Genomic DNA, 22,574 nt, shown 5'->3' with positions numbered 1-22,574 from the left:
ATATGATAGTTTTGTTTGCAATAATGGCTATACTAAATTATGTTCTCACCAATAGTGTACAAGAGTTCCCCTTTCTCCACACACTTACCAACATTTTTTATCTTTTGAATTTACTTATATGTAGAATCTAAGCAAAAAATCAAACACTTTTGTCCAGAAATAGAGAATAACATACTAATTAAAGGGGTGAGGGGAGGAAATGGGGATATATAGGTCAGAGGATACAAAGTAGCAGATATGTAAAATGCACAAGTCTTGAGATTTCATGTACAATATGAAAACTATAGGTAGTAAAATTGTACTATATATGGGATTCATGCTACATGAGTAAATTTCAGCTGCTGTTGCCAAAAAAATGCGAAAAATGGTAGGAGATGATGGATATGTTAACTTGCTTCACCATATGAACCTTTTTACTATCTATCTGTATCCTATAACATCATGTTGTGTATCTTAAACATATATAATAAAATTTATTTTAAAAAAACTTTTAGAAATCACCATTTTCTATTATTTTCTCAATCAACATCTAATCTTTCGGTGAATCCTATACGCTCTACTTCCTAAATGCATCCCCAATTTGACCACACTTAATTAGTCTTATTCATGTTTTAAGGCCAATCCAAGTAAGTGTAATCTTCTATTAATATTACTGCAATAACTTCCAAACTGGTCATTAGTTATCATTAATTTTTTATACCAGTCTGAAACCTTTTTCCAAAGGGTAAATCCGAGTACAATTTCTATTACTTACAATATGTTTGTCTACAAAAAGAAAAGGTCTCCCACCACACATGTAGAAATGCTTGATAAAATACATGTAAAAATGTTTTTAAATATATAATGAGACTTTAAGAAAGTTAACTAAATACCTAAAGGCCAAAATACAAAGCATGAAACCAGAGAAGTAAGCTTGCATTGATTCTTATGTATCCAGGGGACATTTATCAAGTTGTCATTTATCATTATAACCAAGAGGCTTATATTTAAAGCTCTTGGAGAAGGGAGCTCACATCGTGAGACTGCACTAAATACATAGTTTGAAATGAGACATTCACTTAAATATAAAACCTTACAAAGACTCCATCTTTTATGATGACATGTGGAATAGTATAGGAAGCAAAATAACAAGGAGGCATCTTAGTCTCATCCTAAGCTGTACATGGAAAATATAGAGTTGCCCATGAAAATCATCAACACAAACACTGATGATTGGGGATGTAAATTTATACTTCAGTTTAGCCAAGAGATAAAATTGCCGAGGGAAGTAGCTCCACTTGAGTGCATGGCAAAGAGAAATGCAAAACACTTGCAGATCATTTGTATCAATAAAAAAGTCACTAATAAAAAAAGGCTTCTAATAAAAAAAATCACCAATAAAAAATAAAAATCACTATTAATTACTAATAAAAATTCTTCTTTTGAAAAGCATTTGTTCATGTTTTTGACCACTTTTTAATGGGGTTATTGGATGTTTTCTTACTGATTCGCTTGAGTTCTTTGTAGATTGTACTTATCAGCCCTTTATCAGATGTATAGCATGCAAATATGTTTTTCCATTCTGTTTGCTCTATTGATTGTTTCCTTGGCTGTGCAGAAACTTTCAATTTAGTCAGGTCCCATTTATTTATTTTTGTTGTTGCTATGATTGCCTTTGGGGTCTTCTTCATAAATTCTTTGTCTAGACCAATATCTATAACTTTTTCCAATATCTTTTTCTAGAATTCTTATAGTGTCATGCCTTACGTTTAAGTCTGTTAGTCATTGTGAATGAATTTTTGTCAGTGGTGAGAGGTGTGGCTTCTGTTTCAGTCTTCTACATGTGGCTATCCAATTTTCCCAGCACAATTTATTCAATAGGAATTATTTTCCCCAATGTATGTTTTTGTCTGCTTTGTCAAAGATCAGATGGCAATATGATGATGGTTTTATATCTAGGTTCTCTAGATATAAATCCATTATATCTAGATCCATTGGTCTAAGTCAAATTGAAGCTTATAGATCAACACTCATGTCCACATATCATAGTAAAATTCAGTGAAATCAAGCATGTGGTAAGAGGGAAGAGGGGATAGGTTAATTCACACCTTATGGGCACAGTGCACACTATATGGGTAATGGGCACACTTATAAATTTGATTCAAACTGTACAAAAGCAATTCATGTCACCAGAACATTTGTGCCCCCACAATATTTTAAAATACAAACAATAATAATAATATGAAAAAAATTACAAACAAAACGAAACCAACCTAAGAAAGAAAACCAATAAGATACCATACACACCCATCAATTCATGAGTGGAATAATAAAATGTGGTATTTGTATTCCATGGAGTACTACTCAGCTTTAAGAAACAATGGTGATATAGCACCTCTTGTATATTCCTGGATAGAGCTGGAGCCCATTCTACTAAGTGAAGTATCTCAAGAATGGAAAAACAAGCACCACATGTACTCACCAGCAAATTGGTATTAACAGATCAACACCTAAGTGGACATATAAGAATAACATTTATTGGGTTTTGGGCAGGTGGGAGGAGGGAGGAGGGGATGGGTGTATACAAACACAACAAGTAAGAGGTGCAACGTTTGGGGGATGGACACACTTGAAGCTCTGACTGGAGGGGGGATGGGCAATATACGTAACCTTAACACTTGTACCCCCATAACACGCTAAAATAAAAATTTAAGAAAAGCAGAAGGAACACACAGTGGAAGTAGAGTCCTCCTAAAACTTAATCTAATAGCCATCATTTGATGGGTGTGCATTGTGTGTCACAGAGCATTCCTAGTTTTTCACCTGTAGTAGCATTTAATTCTCGAAAGAGTGCAAACAGATATTGGCATTGTTTCCATTTGCTGTGTGACAAATATTAAACAGATGAGTTTAAAGTACTGCCTCTTTGCATATGTGAAGGTACAAATAACATACTCAAACTTCGGTGTTCTTGTGTGTAGCCACCATGCTATGCTGCTTCTGTTCAGAAGGATCATCTAAAGAATGTGTATTAAAAATGACTAAAGGCTGGGAGTGGCTCATTCTTGTAATCTCAGCACTTTGGGAGGCCAGGGAGTGGCTCACTCTTGTAATCTCAGCACTTTGGGATGCCAGGCCAGGAGGATTCCTTGAGACCAGGAGTTTGAGACCAGCGTGAGCAACATAGCTCTATGCAAATAATAATAATAATAATAATAATAATAATAATAATAAGCAAGCATGATTACATGCATAACTGTAATCCTAGCTGCTTGGCAGTCTGAGGGAGGATTGCTTGAGCTCAGGAGTTTGAGGTTGCAGAGAGCTGTGATGATATCACTGCACTCTAGCCCAGACAATGGAGAGAGACCATATACTGTTTGCCCATGTCTCCAAAAATGAAAATAAAAAAAGGAGAAAGGAAAATGGCTAAGGAACTATTATGAAAGATGACCTGAGAACACGAGAAGAGTTTATCGAAAAAACAAACAAACAAACAAAAAACTAATGTTTTTTAAAGGAATGAAAAAATATTGAAATAAATGTATTATCATCAAGATTAATCTTGGTCAAAGAACTAGCTCAGGTTATGCTCATTTTTATTGCTTAATGAGTTTTTTACAATTTATTTAACTTTTAGTAGTGGAATTGAAGTTGTTTTAATTCACAAACTAATATGAAATGGACTTTTATTTTTTTATATCTGCCTTGAGGGTCAAAGGAAGAAACTGCTATAGTCATTGGACATCTGGCTGAGACTTCCTGGTATCCTGATGAAACTGAGACCAAGATTTTTTCTCTTCTGTCATTCCCTTAGTCCTTTGAGGTTTCCCTGTTATATTAGGTTACACAAATAATGGGGTTTTGCGGACATAAATTTTCCCAATGTAAGGCCTTTAGAGGTTAACAAGCTTTCTAGATTTTGTCATTGTTATGTTGTGCTATAATAATTTATGATGTCCTAAGAATTCCCACAAAGTATTGCACATGAAATACCCATTTGAATTCTAAGATCCTGAAATAAATATGGGCATTACAGGGCTGAGCTACAGCTACTGAATGGACTCCAACTCTTCCTGGACAGAAAAATCACTGGCTAAGATTGAACATTGTATGACCTTGAGGGTAATGAATTTAAGACTTCAGTTTTTGAGGACTTTTAACTAAGAAACTCAAGAGTGTTTAATTTCAGAATAATTCATTTTTTTATAAACCTAAGAATTTCGGATTTTTATTTATTTGAAACTCTAAACATTAAAATCTTGGATTTTAACCCTCCCCCAAGCATTATAGTGGAAAAAATGGTGTTTTTTGTTTGTTTGTTTGCTTGTTTTGTTTTTTCTGAATATAGGGAGAACATTATATATTGTTTGTATTTAATTATTGGAATACATTAATGTTGCCATTTAATCCCATTGCAAAACTTCTAATAACACAATGTGGCTGGACATTATTTTTAATGGGAAACAGAATAGACTCAAGTGCAGTTGATTTAACATATTTATTTTTCTTAAACCCATAAAAATCATGTTGACCATCAGACAGAAGCATATATTATTTAATCCTTGCTGTTTCCATTTGGAAAAACATTCGATGAAGTAAAAACTTTTTGAGCTCTTTCCTCCTTTTTTTTTTTTATTAAGAGATTTTGACAGAGCAAAACTAGCTTATATGTGAATATTTTGAGCTTTACTGTTTCAATTTCTTGTTTCACAAAGACTATAAGGACTTAACAGAAATCCCTTCTTAGCTTAGTAATGCAACATGCAAAACACAATTCAAAAAAAAATCCCTTGGTGTCTTGTTAAATTAAAGTATTTGTATAGATCCTGAATTTGGTCTATCAGAATAAAATAAAGGTGGTTCAGAGAACATAGGAGCCTTTTTGTAAATTTGGTGACAATGTTATGGAAACTAGATCCCATTTGGGACCAGGAAGGATCAATTTTTTTAGCTTTATAAGACAAAGTCAACTTCCCTGGGATCAAGACTCCCTCTTACTGTGTTATATAATAATGAAACTATAGCTCCATAGAGAATTGTGTTTTTAAAGAAAGATAAAAACTCCAAAGAGGTTTCTTTGTTATGAAAATATTCAAGGTTATGCTGTTATGAGTTCATTTTTTCTAACTAATTCTGTATGTATAGTATAACTCAATGAGTTAATAATATAGTTCACTTGTTTCCAATAAAGAAAAAGTATTTATATTCTATACACTATACATTCATTTTTCTGATGAACATTCCAAGTCAAGAGTATGTTTTTTTCTTCACAAAGTAGATACCTGGATTTCTCAGAACTACATTCTACATGAAGTACAGTCCATCTATTTAGACAACATTTACACTAACAATCTTAAACATTATCTCAGAAACAACACAAAAATAGTTGCAATGCTTGTATGTCTCATACTCATTAGCAAAAATCTCTGAAAACATAAAATTGTGATGGGAAAAGTCATGTACATTCAATATGGGCCTCAGAGCAAATTTCCACCTCACTAACACACATCCTTAAGCTACCATGGAAGTCCAAATTAGTTGAAACTCTCTCTAGATACAGAGAGGAAGAAGCCCATGTTGTCTCTTCGTTATTAACTTCCATTTTAAAAATTGGATAATGCTTTATGCTGAGTTTAATTCATTTTTCTTCTGTAAAAAAATTGATACATATTGATGTCTTAATTTTGTATGTTTAAAATGGTGCTAGCAAAACATTCATTAAAAAGAATAGAAGAGAATGATTTTCTATAGGGGTGGTGAAGTTAGGTAGCTGAGGTAAAATCTTAAACACTGGAAGACTGTGTTTAAGACTAGTCTCCTCATTTTGCTTGTGTGAAAAATGGAGATACTGTGTATATTACCATGTGGACTTCAGATAATTTAATGAGATAAACCATAGCAAGCACTTAGCAGAGTATAATACCTCACAACACTCAACATTTATGAAAACTTTAGCTTTCTGAAATAAAAAATGTCTACTATAGAGAGGTTTTATATTAGATATTAATACATTGATTTATATTGTATGAATTGCCACAGACTCAAAATTATTATTGATTATAATGAGATTTATATTACTTAACTATATGTATGCCATAATTCAGTGCAGACACATTTGTTCTGTATGTGACTTTGTCTAGGTCTGAGTTTTTTACATGCATGCATTATTTATAAGTATTAGCCACTTTTAACATTTTTAACCATTCTTTTATTTATCTCACATTAAAAAGATAAATTATTTGGTAATCTCAGCCTGACTGGATGCTATTCTAATTTTTTTTCTAGGACAAAGGTTGACGTTGGATAAAATTGTATACTTAAAATTATTAAAACATTTGTGCATTTCACCTGGCTTTTCTCTTATTGGTGGTATCTAGCAATCTCCAAACACAGTAAAACATAAGGTGTTAACAAGCAGTCTATTATTTAGATTGTAATATTAGTAGGTTATTTTCTTTAATTCTCTACAAGCATTTTAATGACATACAAGAAGCATGTTTTTCTTTACACACACACGTATGAGAAACAAAGACAAAACACAAAATTATAAGGTAGTTTGTAGACAAAAATAAATTTAGAGACACTATAGCAGAAAGTATGCAATATAAATACCTTGAAGAATTGAATAATATAAAAAACGAGGAAATTTGTTAGTGGCAAAAAAAAAATTGACAATGGCAGCATCTATCTCCTATTCATAATGCATTTCCACTACATTTAAGTACATTTCTTAAAAGCTTGCTCTCAAAATATTACATAATATATTTCATGAAAAAATATGGAGAAGAATTTACCTTCTCTTGGGGGAGTGGTTGTGGTGTTAATTTTAAAAATATCTACTTAAAAATATCTCAAAAGAAATTTTATTTGACAAAATATTAAGAATTCAAATGCAACCATTCAGTATTTTTTGATCTCATGGGGACAAATATGTTCCTGAAAAAGGCTTATTTTCTTGTTCTTATAATAAGGTAGACTTTGAATGTGAGACTTGTATATAAAATATAGAGCTGTGTTCACAGCTAGGGTTTTTCTACGCTTGCATCTTATTAATTTAACTAGGAAGGCAGGATGGGATCCTTCTAGATTGTCTTAGCAGTTTTTTGATAACTAATATTGTTAGTTATCATATATAATAACTAATATTGTTAGCTAATACCACGTTGCTAAACTTGCTATCTATCTTTCTATATCATACTCTTGGTGGTCCATTGTACTCATGTGAGGAACACTTTGATATATATAGCATATATAGCACAACATTTTACTTAATCTCATCGGAGATTTTATTTTCTAAATGAATCCATTTCTATACATTTAGAAAGGTAGCTTATTTCTCTTGCATATACATATGAAAACGCTTGCCACTCTGCAAAACTGCCAATATATTATCTAGTCTATTAATGTCAATATTTAAAGCTTATGTTGACTTTCTTATTCCTAATATTGGATTAAAGATCAACAATTTATTAAACATAAAAGGAGTTTTAATTGGGCATAAATTTACTATTGAGTTAGAATTTCTGTTTTATATATATACTTTGGTAAATAGGACATATTAAACAAAAATTCTGGAATAAAATGATCAATATGACTGAACATTACTTCTAGAAGTGTGGTTGTACAGATATTCTGGGTAAAATTATTAAAAATATATAATGCCAGATCAACTACAGCATATATATTTTTAAAGCATTTCTAAACACACAAAACACAAGAAAGTTAACGAAAGAGAGAGAGAGAAGTTAAAGTAGAGTGTTTAAACAAAAGGCTTAGCTTTTCTCATTTCTTAACAATTCCAGAAACATATATATCTAAAGGTGTGGGGATGAATGGTTCCACTGAGTTTAGTATTCTGATTCTTGGACCTTTGTAGGAACACATCCCTCAACATAGATTCCTCATAATTCATGTAGGTTAAGTACCAGTAAATGTGAGTTCACAATAAAAAACATTATTAAAAAATGTGTGCATACATTTTTAAATGATCAAGAAAAAGATGATAAATTTCAATATATTTACTATTGCATCCTTAAACTTAGAAATAAATTAATTATGCCTTACAGTAATTAAATGTTGATACTAAAATAAAAACAAAACAAAAATGTTAGAGGATAATTTAAAAAGCATATTAGAAAGAAGCATAGACGCACTTAGTGGAATAATCTGAAGTTAAGATGTAGCCTAAAGAAAGAGAAAAATTTTAAATTGAGGCGGGTTCAGTAAAGTAAGGAAGTTGTACCATATATCTATTCTGAATTCCAGAAAATAATAAAGCAATGGAGAATCTACATTCAAATATATGGTAAGAATTTTCCAATAGTAATGCAAGATATAAATCCTCCATTCACGAAGAATAGCATATTCTAAGCAAGATAAAGAAATGTATGTCTACAGAATATCAAAGACAAAAATAAGGTCTAGAAACAGCCAAATAGAAAAGACAGATCACATACACATAAATGAATATTAGACTGATCACATTTTTCTCAATAGTAGGAAAGATATTACCGTGATAACATCAAAGTGCCAAGAGATAATATATTTTGTCTTTGTCAATATATATTATTTTATATGCGTCAATATAAAAATCACATACCTAGAAAAGCAGGGAAAACAAACACATTTTCAGACTGACTAAACTATTTAATAGCAGTAGGTCTTCTCTAAATAAAGAAAATGTTCTTAATAAATGTGTTCCCACAGGAAGATTCAATTTCAAAGTTTTCAGTATTATTGTACCATTTCCTTGTACTACATAACACAAACACGAAGAATGTTAGATCTACAGAATACACAAAATGTCCTGTGTGCATCATATTTTGAGTTTGAATTTGTAATTATGGAGGAATTGTTTTTTCGTCATTGGGTAACATGCTAAACATTAGGTTTTTATTATTTCCTTGTATCCCAGCAATAGTTTAGAAACAGTATTAGAGAAACAGGTAATTGCTGGGAAGCAAGAGAATTTCTAATAGTCTAAAGAAATGGTCTTGCCTCCCAGGCAAGACCATTTATATTTCCAACCACAAGTGTTTGCTTAAAAAACTATTAATTTATCATTTTCTTTCTTAGCTGGTGTGTGTATATCCTTAGGATCACGCAGCATAAGATATACTTGCAGCACCTAAAGTCACATAATTCAAATAACATTATTTAACTGAATTAGGTTTTATAATTAAAAAAATAAGACAGAGCATAAGATAAAATGTGCAAGACTTTAAAACGTAACTTATGACATATCAAATGAATTTTGAATTTCTGGGATTCTACATCCCAGTAGGCATCCTTTCCCCCTCCCCAGTGCTGGAGGTACAGGTACTACCCAGGCACAATCTAGAGGACCTATAAGGTCACAGAGGCCTAGTTTCATTATTATCTAATGTTTAAGGAAAACTTAAGAATTCTAATTTTTAGATGAAATCTTCTAATATTTCAATGTTGACAAGTAATTTCAAAACATAAATACATGCTGAAGGTTAAATAATGCATGACCACAAACAAACAAAAATATTATCCAGGCTATATTTCACAGACATCTCTTTACTGGGTTTGCTATAAGTCTTCCCTCCATAACCTTACATGCAACCCCTATGATTGATGGGTTGACCCTATTGGACCTATTTTATCACTTCAGATAACTCTGGACTGAGGCTTATATTTATTTCAATAAAGTCTGAGTTCCATAAAGGCAGGATATGCCTTGTGTTGTTTACTACTCAACAGCATGCCCGGTAACTATGAAATTACCTGGCACATAGTATGTATTGAGTATTTTCAAAACTATATATATATATATATATATATATATATATATATATATATATATATGTTTCATGAATAAAGTAGCAGTGTTATTGAAGAAAATCTCTCAGGCATGATGGAATTCCAGCTGGAACTTAGAAGAGATGCTGATATTACAGAGGGCATATTGGCAGAGATTAAGCATGATCCTTGGTAGAGATGCAATGGAAGTCCAAAAGGACTGGAATCATTGTGAGGAGCATATGGGTGGAAGTGTGTTTGTGGGACAGTTGGAAGCTTAACCACTTCGGTAGGGCGCTCACCAGCCGCGAAACTTTGCCCACAGCTGGCACTCATAGTCTGCACGATAGTTTGTGCTGTGCGTTGACGACGAATCCGTTTTGCTCTTGTGTGATGAGGAAAGCTTTAAAAGCACTGAAAGCTTGTTTTACTTTACAGGCAGCTTTACTTGTAATGTAAATCAGAATAGGTAACATATATATATATTTATATATATATATATGTTTTCATTACGTTATTTTTAAATGTTCACAATTTTATTTTGATAAATAAAAAATTAGAAAAGTCATATCATGGCTGTTGGCTAAGGTCGCTGTGCACGTTCATCTGTGGCTATCGACTATAGTTGACGTTGGTCCCGAAGTGGTTAAGAAAGTGAGTGAAGGCCGGGCGAGGTGGCTCACGCCTGTAATCCTAGCACTTTGGGAGGCCGAGGCAGGCGGATTGCTCAAGGTCAGGAGTTCGAAACCAGCCTGAGCGAGACCCTGTCTCTACCAAAAATAGAAAGAAATTAATTGGCCAACTACAAAAATATATATACAAAAAATTAGCCGGGCATGGTGGTGCATGCCTGTAGTCCCAGCTACTTGGGAGGCTGAGGCAGTAGGATCGCTGAGCCCAGGAGATTGAGGTTGCTGTGAGCCAGGCTGACGCCACGGCACTCACTCTAGCCTGGGCACAAAGTGAGACTCTGCCTCAAAAAAAATAAAATAAAATAAAATAAAATAAGAAAGTGAGTGATGTTCTGAAGTTTCATGAACAACCATGGTTCTGAAGTTTCAATTTTTAGCACTAAAACATGGAGGTATTTCTTTCACTTCTTTTTCATCCAGAATTATAGGCATCAGGACTTGATTAATTAGAATTTCAACATTTATTTAGAATTACAATAATATGAACACCTTGATGCTATCTGACTTTTTATCTATTATATTCCAATCAGTATGATTTTAACATTTTTAATAGGCTCTATTTGGAATTTTAAAAATGATATGCATAGTAGCATTAATCCAAATATTTTATTAACTATAATGCCACATTTCCCTGTCATTAAAGATAACAGATAATTTATTATTCTTGTTATAGTGATATTAATATTCTAGCTAAATGAGTCTATTTAAATCTAACAAATTCTCAGTCTGGCTGACTAATATCCAATGATAATTTTTGATGCTGATTTAATACGTTTTAATGCATTGTATGCTTGTTTTCAAAATGTGAAAAATCTTTGTTTTCCTCTGGATGTATTTATGAAATGAGAATAATATCTGAAAAAATCAGTAACTAATAATCATCCCCATCCTTCACATTTCCATAGGAGTATATCATCTACATAATAGAGCCTTAGCATTTTCTGTGAGATGTTTAATACTGTGGAACACTGAGGATGCATTTTAGCAACAGCAGCAAACATTTCTCTTTTGGGAGAGGGGATGTTCTAGTGATATAATGTGTAATAAGGCATTGTACTTTTAATCTTGGAGGTTTGTGGGTAATGAGGAGACAAAAGCAAATAAAATAACTGGCAGCAGTTTGCTCAATGTTAGATTCAATAAAGAAGTAATCTGGACCCTGAGCATTGGCTAGCATAGGAACAAGCCTGGCAAGAGGATGTTTTCTGACTTACAGACCAGTCAGCCTTGGCCACTGAATTAATAAGTAATCAGACTCCAGCAGATGGGAAGAGCTGTTGATTGGTGCTTTGCTTTTTCATTTCTCTTAGGAGCGGTGGTTCCTCCTAGTGAACTGCAAGCTGAAAGTAATCTACAAAGGAAAGTAACATACTTGAGTCCTGCAGGCATAGCGCTGCCATTTTATGAAAAAAGGTGAACTGTGTTGCACAGTGCTGCTCTAAAATGCAAGGTGCATCATGACTGATGCTCTAGCCACTGCGAGTCCCTGTCACACATGATAGACAAACCATGAGTTCTGGTGCTTTCAAGCTTTGCTGGACCAGATGTCCCTTATAGAGGTAGTCAGGAAAATATTATAGATTCAGATAATAGTAACACAACCTTTCCCTATTTACCCCACTTTGCCTTTACCTTTACAATTTAAATGATTTCTTAAAAATGCAGGAAATGAAGATTTCTAAAGAGAGACAATGCTATTTTAATCAAGACATTTGTTGAAAAGGAGTTTTCAGGCCGGGCGCGGTGGCTCACGCCTGTAATCCTAGCACTCTAGGAAGGCGAGGCAGGTGGATTGCTTGAGGTCAGGAGTTCGAAACCAGCCTGAGCAAGAGCGAGACCCCGTCTCTACTATAAATAGAAAGAAATTAATTGGCCAACTAGTATATATACAAAAAATTAGCCGGGCATGGTGGCGCATGCCTGTAATCCCAGCTACTCGGGAGGCTGAGGCAGGAGGATTGCTTGAGCCCAGGAGTTTGAGGTTGCTGTGAGCTAGGCTGACGCCACGGAAATCACTCTAGCATGGGCATCAAAGCAAGACTCTGTCTCAAAAAAAAAAAAAAAAAAAAAAAAAAAAAAGGAGTTTTCAGGCTTGTAAAATTTCTTCTTTTCTTTTTCTTGTTATCATCATCTTCTCTGCCTCCATGGCGACTACTTACAACACTGAATTATTTGTTTCACTTCTATTAATGAACCCCTTTTAATTTCATAATCATTTGCATTGTTCATAACATAAATTTGTCCAGTTCAGCAGCTGTGCCAAGGTCAGTGGGGGGGTTATCTAAATTGGTTTGGAATTAGAAATTTTAGTCTTGTTTGTTGCAATTTCCATGAGGCATCTGGGTGGTGAGACTGAGCAAAGATTTTGATTGTTGCGCATGATGTTTGGCTAGGAGACCTTAATCCTAAACTCTATTTTTTAGTTCCTTTTTTTTTTTTTTTTTGCCTTTAAAAGTAATGCTGAAATGAAGGCCAAGTAGTATAACCTTTACAATATTGATTTACTTCAGAATAACCAAAGCTGGTAGAGAAGGCTGCAGTCAGCTGTTAGCTGGAGGTTCTCCAAAGAGGAAAACAAACAAACTGGAGCTAGTAAAAGCCACAAGAGACCCTTCCAAAGGGCTTTAGGAATGCTTCACAGCAACTCCAATGAAGAGAACTGTATAATGTATTATGACTAAATGGTGCAAACACGAGATAGGAACTGTGACCATCTATTAAACTTGGGATGAATTAAAATGAGTAGTGATTCGTAGTCTAAAGAGGAATGTTTATAATCATTTATCAAACATTCGAGTCTATAAAATGAAAGAAGATAGTTGTTCACATCATTATTTAACTGACTCATTTGAAGAAAAATCTATAGTATATTATAAAATTACCCATTAAATTGCCAAAGTCTTAGTCAATATGGCCAATAACATGATCTAATGGCCATAAAGAAAACTTTCTATTTTTTTTTCTTTTGTCTACACACTTATGATCATATACATAATGTTTTCCATTGTGGAACTTAAGTTGTCCGTACTTTATTCGGAGCATACATATATCTGCTATATTGTCTAGTGTTATACCATTAGAATAGAAGATTTAAAAAATAATCTTTGTGGATGACAATATGATATGTCTCCTTTAATATCCCCATTTCACTGTTTTCTGGCTCTCTTATTCATATAATAGCTTTCTCATCCATCTATTTTTTTTTTAAGTTAGTAGTAGCACAAAACCCATGCTGAAGCCACTTGTGCTCGAAAACCTGAGCTCTTCCTCTCTTAGTCATATATTTTCTCATAATTAAAAGGTCAAAATGAGCTCATTTCCAGGCCAATATGTTTAACATGCATATAGAAAAAAGACATCTGTTATATTTTACTTTACTGAATCCGGCTTTGAGCCATGACAATGACTATTGTGGATTTGAACTGTCATTCTTTGTGCTGTCTTTTACCTCATCATTCTTCATGACTGCAGGCTCAGTCTCAATAACATCATTGCAACATACTTTTAGTTAAATAAAACAAAGGGATAGGACCTGGCATCTTATTTTTACTTTCAGGTATAAATATTACCAAAAATATTAATAGTAATGCATATAATGATCCTGTATGATGTATAATCAGGATGTACTGTTATTTGTTTTGTAAACTGTGAAATGAAAATATGTATATGTGTGTGTGTAAAACTGTTATCAACAGTGGTTATTAAAAAGTACTACATATTAATTTTAGACAGTTTGACAAATTTTGAAAATTAAAATTTCTGATTATTTATCTAGAGATAACTACTACTGTTATGTGTTGCTCAGTGACAGGGTTACATTCTGAGAAATGTGTCATTAGGCAATTTCGCTGTTGTGTGAACATCACAGAGTGTACTTCTACAAACCTAGGTGGTATAGCCTACAATGCACTTAGTTTATATAGGATAGCCTACTGCTCTCAGGCTACAAACCTGTACAGCATTTACTGTACTGGATACTATAGACAATTACAACACAATGGTAACTATTTGTGTATCTAAACATTTCTATAGGAAGGCTATAGAAAAAATAAGGTATTATAATTATCCTACCACCATTATATTTGTAGTCTGTCATTGACCAACACATTGTTAGGAGATGCCTGACTATATGTAGCATTTATATTAATTTGCTAGCACTGCCGTAACAAAGCACTACAAAATGGATGGCTTAACCAACAGAAATTTATTGTTCCACTTTGTAGGTGGCTTTAAGTCCGAGAAGCAAGATGTCAGCAGGGTTGATTCCTTCTGAGGGCTGTGAGGAAAAACCTGTTCTACGCCTCTCTGCTACTTTCTGGTGATTTGCTCCCAATCTTTGCTATTCCTAGGCTTCTTTCTGCTCCATCACCTTTATCTCACCTTTATCTTCACGTGGCATCTCTCTGTGCATCTATCTCTAACTTTCTCCTTTAAATAAGGACACTAGTCTTGGTGGATTAGAGACCCTCCCTGCTCCAGTAGAATCTCATCCTAACTAATTACATCTACAATGATGCTGTACTTCCAAATAAGGTCATAGTCAAGGTTTTGGGGGTTAAAATTTCAGCATATGAATTTTATTTATTTTTTTATTTTTTGGCCTTGTTTCAGGGAACATATTTATTTTGTTTTCTCTTTTTTTTATTTTAGCGTATTATGGGAGTACAAGTGTTAAGGTTATATATATTGCCCATGCTCCCCACCCCCCTCGAGTAAGAGCTTCAAGTGTGTCCATCCCCCAAAAGTGGCACATCTTACTCATTTGGTTGTATATGCCCATCCCCTCTTCCCCCCTCCCATCCTTCCAACACCCAATAAATGTTACTCTTATATGTCCACTTAGCTGTTGATCCGTTAATACCAATTCAGCATGTGAATTTTAGAGGAACACCATTCAACCCATAACAACATATCATTACATATCCTGTGTGTTTTCTGTGCTTATGTAGTAAAAATTACCATAATTTATTAAGCCCAGATTCTGTAACAGTGACTTTGCAGACCAATTCAATAACTTATTTCATTTTATATGCCCTTAATGAGGATATATCAAAGAAATCATACTAATATTATCATTCTACCATAAGAAAAAATTCTTAGGCATAGAGATAATAATTTTCTGAATGTCACACAGCCAAATACACAAATCCTGGCTATCTGAACCCTGGATGTTTATACAAGATTCATGCTGTATATTCTGTTGTATAACCTAGATCCTAAAATTATCTCTGGTGTATCCATATATGATATAAGCATTCTGGACTTAGTACATAATAGACAACTGAAAAGAGTTCAGATTAAAAAAAAAATCACTTTATCTAGAACTGTCTAACAAAGCCTCCAAAGAATTGGTGCCTTTTCCCATGACCTGTATTTGTAAGTTTCATTTTTCATATACTGGTTCCACAACTCACTAGTTGTGCTAGTTTAGAGAAAAAATAAATCCTTCAGTAATGATATAATTGCTTTGCTGTGATGTAAACTTTCAAATAAATATTTAGATTTCCATGGTAAAAAATTAAATATTCTATCAACCTTCAGTTTTCTATTTTGTTAGTGCTATATCCAGGACCACTGGATGGAATTTCAAATTATAGTAATTGTTTAAGAGAATAAATGTAGTTAAAGAACCTAAAATAAAATTTAAAATGTTCTACCAGTGAACTATGTGGAAGAAGACATTAATACAAGAACACAATTAAACTAATAATTAGGTATTTTCTTTAATTATCACAGTACTTTTACACAGGTACTATTATTGTTTTAATTTTATAAATGAAGAAAATTGTACATAGAGTGTGTAAGCACTTTGTTCCAAATCAATCATATATTCAGGGCCCGTTCTGGGATTTGAACCCACACCTACCTCAACTGAGAGCCAGCACTCCTGTTTATAATCATTTTGTTATAATGTATTTAATGAAAGTCATTTCCCTTTCTTTAGTCATTTGAATGCCAATTGTCTGCCTCCAAAATATGCAATAACCATTATGCCCTGTTCTCCCTTATAAACTGAAAACTAATTTAAAGAAATATACCCCATTAGTAAAAGCCCAGTAGCTGTTCATAGTTTTTTAATTGATCAGTAGGACAGGGAAGTTTATTAAATAATATTATAGATACAGGTATTTATTCTTTATAGAAAATTTCATAGTCATAATAGTTATGAGATAATCAAATCAATATATTATTTCATAAATACACTGATCTTTGTAGACATTTCTCCTTTTAAATGAAAAACAGAAATTCAAATCTGAAAAGGATGCTTAAATTATTAAATTAAGAGTAGGGATACAAATAAGTTTTTACCAAGGCAGAGCTATGATGTGTAATAGTTCTAGAAAAGTGAAAATACCTCCAGATCCATAATATCTTCCTCATTACCAGTTTCCAAATTTAAAGAATGTGATGATATAACACAAGTTACTGTTAGGCATTAGGTTACTAGGCATTAGGTTATTAGGTAACACAAGTTACTGTTAGGTTATTAGAGTTGCAGTAAGGTTGGGTAGGGATTGTGGAAAACTGGAAAATTGATGGCCATGTGTAAATTAGGCACACACTCACCAACTCCTGCTGTTCATGTAGACCTGAGCATTCCCAAGTGCCTGATATTTCAAGATAATCCAGAAAACCATATTTTATATGAATTATTCAAATTGTTAAATGTTGGCTCAAAACAGTCCTGTGCCAAACAAAACAAATCTACAGGCTAAATCTTGGTCCTTTGGACCATGCAATTTCTGAAATATTGGCTTTGGTTTCAGTCTGTCAGCTGTTGTTCAGAATGGAGAAGAAAATTTTGAAATGACATCCATCAACGTCCTATTTATGATTCGGTTGTCAAAACTAGTCACTTATTTGTTTAATCTTAGATACTCTGATTTGATAGCCAAGTCATCTTTGTCTCCCTTCAGGGTTACTGCCTCAGCTCCCCAACTGCTCTGTCACTTTTCCCTGGCCCCTTATCTCTGTTCTTCATAGAGCAGCTACACCGTTCTTGCCCTGACACAAGGCAGGCCATGCCAATATTCTGCTTAAAAGCATTAATGGGTTTCCATTTGCACTAAAAGCCAAAACTCTATAACATCTCAGATGACTTGCTCCCACTAACTTTCCAATCATGATCATGACTCCTAGATATGGTTCTTACCTCCCTTTTCTCTCCACCTCCAACTCCCTGAAATTTCTCTAACACTCTGGGCAGACTCTTCCTTGAGTGTACTTCCTACTTTCAGTGCTTGGATTTCTCTTTTCACTTAAGTCTGTATTGCCATTTCTCTCAAGTATTTATTCAAAAGTCACTCTCTAAATGGAGTCTGTCTTGGCTCTCTTATCTAAAATTTAAATTTCCTACCCCTGACTTCTCGTAGCATTCTTGCCTGATTGATTAAATGATTGATTGATTGCTTTTTTTTTTCCCTTCCACAATTTAACACACACAGACGCCCCATGGGTTTGTGGTGTTTACTCTGTCCTTCAACATTGAGTTATGATGTTGCAAAAAACAACAAATTTTATTTAAATGGACCATTTTTTATACCCGTAATAACATTGAAAACATAACATTAAAATCTGAAAATGAAAATAATTCCATGGAATAGTGTGGATCAATTAAAATGTTTTCTAGGCCGGGCACGGTGGCTCACGTCTGTAATCCTAGCACTCTGGGAAGCCGAGGCGGGTAGATTGCTCGAGGTCAGGAGTTCAAAACCAGCCTGAGCAAGAGCAAGACCCCATCTCTACTAGAAATAGAAAGAAATTAATTGGCCAACTAATATATATAGAAAAAAATTAGCCAGGCATGGTGACACAATGCCTGTAGTCCCAGCTACTCGGGAGGCTGAGGCAGGAGGATGGCTTGAGCCCAGGAGTTTGAGGTTGCTGTGAGCTAGGCTGACGCCACAGCACTCACTATAGCCTGGGCAACAAAGCAAGACTCTGTCTCAAAAAAAAAAAAAATGTTTTCTGATGATTTATTTTATTAAATTAGTAGAGATTAGTAAGCTAAGTATAATTGATAATTAAAAAACATGTCATTTCAAATATTTAAAGTCTTCTTCAAGTCTTTTGAAAGAGCCAAGGCTATTCATTAAAATATGTTATGAATTACTCAAATATATAGTTTAATGAGAAAAGGCAGGTTAAACGTTGAGGTTAGCTGTCCAAGGGGATATTTTTATATTTTGTAGCCATAAATGCATTTTCTAAAAGTAGGTTTAAACAGTATGTATTGAGTAGCTAATATGGCACTGATGGAGCATAAATCAGATTATGTCACTCCTTTCTTTCAAAACCTTTTTGTAAATTCTTCTATCATTCAAAATAAAACTCTAAGTTACCACAATCGTTTGCTCATCACCTCTTTGAAATCTCTACTTGAAAGGTTGCCTTTTGTTGTTGCATTCCTGATGATATTAACTAAAATTACAGTACATCCAACCTTCTATTTCCCTCTTGTTTGCTTGATTTAGCTAAATATTTTCTCATTTGTTTATACTTTTTGCCACAACAAATGTCAGCTTACAAGGACAGAGATTTTTATCTGAATTTTTCACTAATGTATTCTTGATGCTTATGATATTGCCAAAACAATTAATTTAGGTAAAAATGCTCATAATCTATACATATGTGCAATACAACATACATGCATGCACACATAGTCACTCTAAGTAATTATGGACTAGACAGAAGTATGAAACAAACTTTGATTATTTTTTCTCAATTATCAATAATTGTTTTTTCCTAATTAAATATAATAATCTTTTTAAAAAATTTAATTAATTCTTAGCAAATATGACTCTGAAATATTTGTAGAACTATTCAAAAAATACATTGAGGCCGGGCGCGGTGGCTCAAGCCTGTAATCCTAGCACTCTGGGAGGCCGAGGCGGGCGGATTGCTCGAGGTCAGGAGTTCGAAACCAGCCTGAGCAAGAGGAAGACCCCGTCTCTACTATAAATAGAAAGAAATTAATTGGCCAACTAATATATATATATATAATTAGCCGGGCGTGGTGGCGCATGCCTGTAGTCCCAGCTACTCGGGAGGCTGAGGCAGCAGGATTGCTTGAGCCCAGGAGTTTGAGGTTGCTGTGAGCGAGGCTGACGCCACGGCACTCACTCTAGCCTGTGCAACAAAGCGAGACTCTGTCTCAAAAAAAAAAAAAAAAATACATTGAAAAAGTATTAAATCTTTGACAAATACATGAGTTTCTGAATCATTAGGGAGAATGTGAACAAACAGATGTACTGTTAACTGACATAAAAATGAAATTCCATTACAAGCTATAATTTCTGAATTGTCTAGGAATTTTATGTTGTAACATCACAACAAAAAGTCATTCACAAATTCATGTGTGCATTGTGTCCGTCCAGATAAGTTAGGTTATGTTGTGGTATCAAAAGATAATGAAAAAAATGTTCATCACTAATCATTAGGGAAATGCAAGTTAAAACCACAATGAGATATCACCTTACCCCTGTTAGAATGGCTTTTATTAAAACTCCAAAGGCAATAGATGCTGCCATGGATGTAGAGAGAAAGGAATTATACACTGTTGGTGGGACAACAAATTAGTACAACCTCTATAGAAAACTGCATGGAACTTTTTCAAAGAAATAAAAGTAAACCTACCATTTGATCCAGCAATCCCGCTACTGGGTGTCTACCCAAAGGAAAAGAAGTCATTTTATCAAAAAGACAACTGCACTTGAATGCTTATTGCAACAGAATTCACAATTGCAAAGATGTAGAATCAACCCAAGTGCCCATTAATTCATGAATGGATTAACAAAAAGTGGTTTTAAACACACACACACACACACACACACACGCACACACACACAATGTTGTATGACTCAGCCATAAAAAAGGATGAATTAATGCATTTTGCATCATTTTGTCTGGAACCAGAGACCATTATCCTAAGTGAAGTATGTTGAACATAGAAAAACACCACATGTATTTTCTAATAAACTGCAACTAAACAAGGGATACACATGTGCACAGAGGAAAGTAAAAATGATTGGAAATCTAGTGAGGGGTGGGGGAAAGAGGGGAGAGGAACACTTCTAGCCCTCACTCAAGCATTATATAAGCTATCCATGTAACAAAAACATTCCTAAACTCTTGATATTTTAAAATAAAAAATTGAGAAAAAAGACCTTTTTTTACATAAAAAAATAAATGCAATATGTCACCTTTAAAAACATGATGTGAAGAATTTTGCTGTTGATAACTCCAATAAAAACAGACTGGGTGTGGTGCACACCACCTGGGAGTTGGACATGCTTGAAGCTCTGGCATGGTGGGGTGGAAGGGGTGGCAGGGGTAATATATGTAACCCTAACAATATCTGTACCCCCATAATATAATGAAATAAAAGAGAAAAAAAAGGAGTAAAATTACAAAAAAATATTAAAAAAACAGACTAATGGAGAATATCTTAGAGACAATGGTTCAACTTTTCACACATCGTTGTTAAATTTCACTGATGAAATACCACAAGAAGCCTACTGGTAGGTTAATACAGTAGTTAATACTGCATATGATAATAAATAGCGTTGATTGAGCTTGCTGCAGCAAGGGTGAGTGCACCTCAGAGCGGGCATGGGGCATCATATATAAGAGAATGTGTGATTTCAAGGGGCTTCTAGGCTTCGAACAGGATTTGCACTTGTGCTGGAAATTTTCAGAAGGTTAACCCAGTGAGGGCTACATCTTGACTGCACGCTGTCAATAAGCGGGAGGAATTCTGCAATTGGGTGTCATAGTAAATTTTATCTAGGATGTGGGAGGCATTGTTGGAGGAGCAGTAGCTATCCCTGTTGGCAGTGAGGCTGTGCAGGGGCCTGGACTGTGTTACAGTTCAATCCAGCTCGCAGATGGTCTTGCTGGAGCACTTGTATTTTGTAAGCATTAATGATGTGTGGTTGGGAACAGCATGTCTGGCTGCCAGCAGAGCCATTTCTGCTTTTCACAGAATTTAATAGTTCGGAATTTATTATTTTAAATAAAACTCAGTCATCATTATAGCCAAAAACATTTAAGTTTATTTTAAACATGATACTAATAGATGGCACTATGCACATGAACTCTTAGGTTTAGTGTCTTCACTGTGTCTTCAGTTCATTGCTTAAGCTAGTGATGACTAATGAAAAGAAAATATAAATTTGGACTGGACAAGTGAAGACTGGTAAGAATGCACTGACCTAAGAATTGAGGACAGTTCTGGACTTGATACAAAAAAAAAATTATATAACTTTAGCAAGTACATTAACTTGCTCTGCAATTCTCCATTGCAAAATTTTAGCATCAGTAATCAATTCTATGATATGTACTTAGAATTGAATGACTACTACAATTTTTTAAAGCACAGAAAGTAAAAGTTTTCTCTAAGTGCAAGTGACTATTGGTTTTTCATGTCTGCTTTACAAATCCAGTCAAGCAATTTGCTGATACTTAAGCTAGGAAGCTAGTATTTTCAAATATTATGTATTTAATAATTCCTGGTCACTTCTCTAAAATAATATCAGCAACAAAATTCTTAATGGAAGTGTGTTTCCTTTTGTGACAGCAAAGAATAACTTTTTTTTTGTCATCTCATTAGGTGAAACCCACATTTCTCTTATATTTAAACCTAGTTGTGTTGCTTAAAAGTAAACATACACATGCATATACACACATCGACACAGATATACATACTCATGATGTCTTATAGAGAAGGGTTAAAAGTATATACCAAGAAAATTATATAATAAGAGTAATAACTATTTAGGAATAGAAATGCATATAAAAGATGGCATGGACTAAGTATAGAAAGAATGTAGTACACTACATTTCCATATGAAATAAAAAAGAAATATGCTTACATTTTTACAAATAAAATATGCTAAACTAAGACCTTTCTAAAGGTTATTTTAGATTGAAAAGTACATTAATAAATAATCTGAAGAAGAGGGAGAGTGGTGTAGGTGTAGGAAGAATATTTACAAAGAAAGATTTAAGGCAGGCTGGTACAGTTTGTTTCCCTTCAATGACTAAAATCCCAAAGGACGACAAGCTAAAAGAAACCAACACTGGTTACAAAACAAGAGGGCAGAATTTTAGAAGGAATGATTTTAGTGGAAAGTA

The sequence above is a fragment of the Microcebus murinus genome, chromosome 26 (genome assembly GCF_040939455.1).
Source record: "Microcebus murinus isolate Inina chromosome 26, M.murinus_Inina_mat1.0, whole genome shotgun sequence".
Taxonomy (NCBI): domain Eukaryota; kingdom Metazoa; phylum Chordata; class Mammalia; order Primates; family Cheirogaleidae; genus Microcebus; species Microcebus murinus.
Note: the sequence above shows the minus strand (reverse complement) of the source record.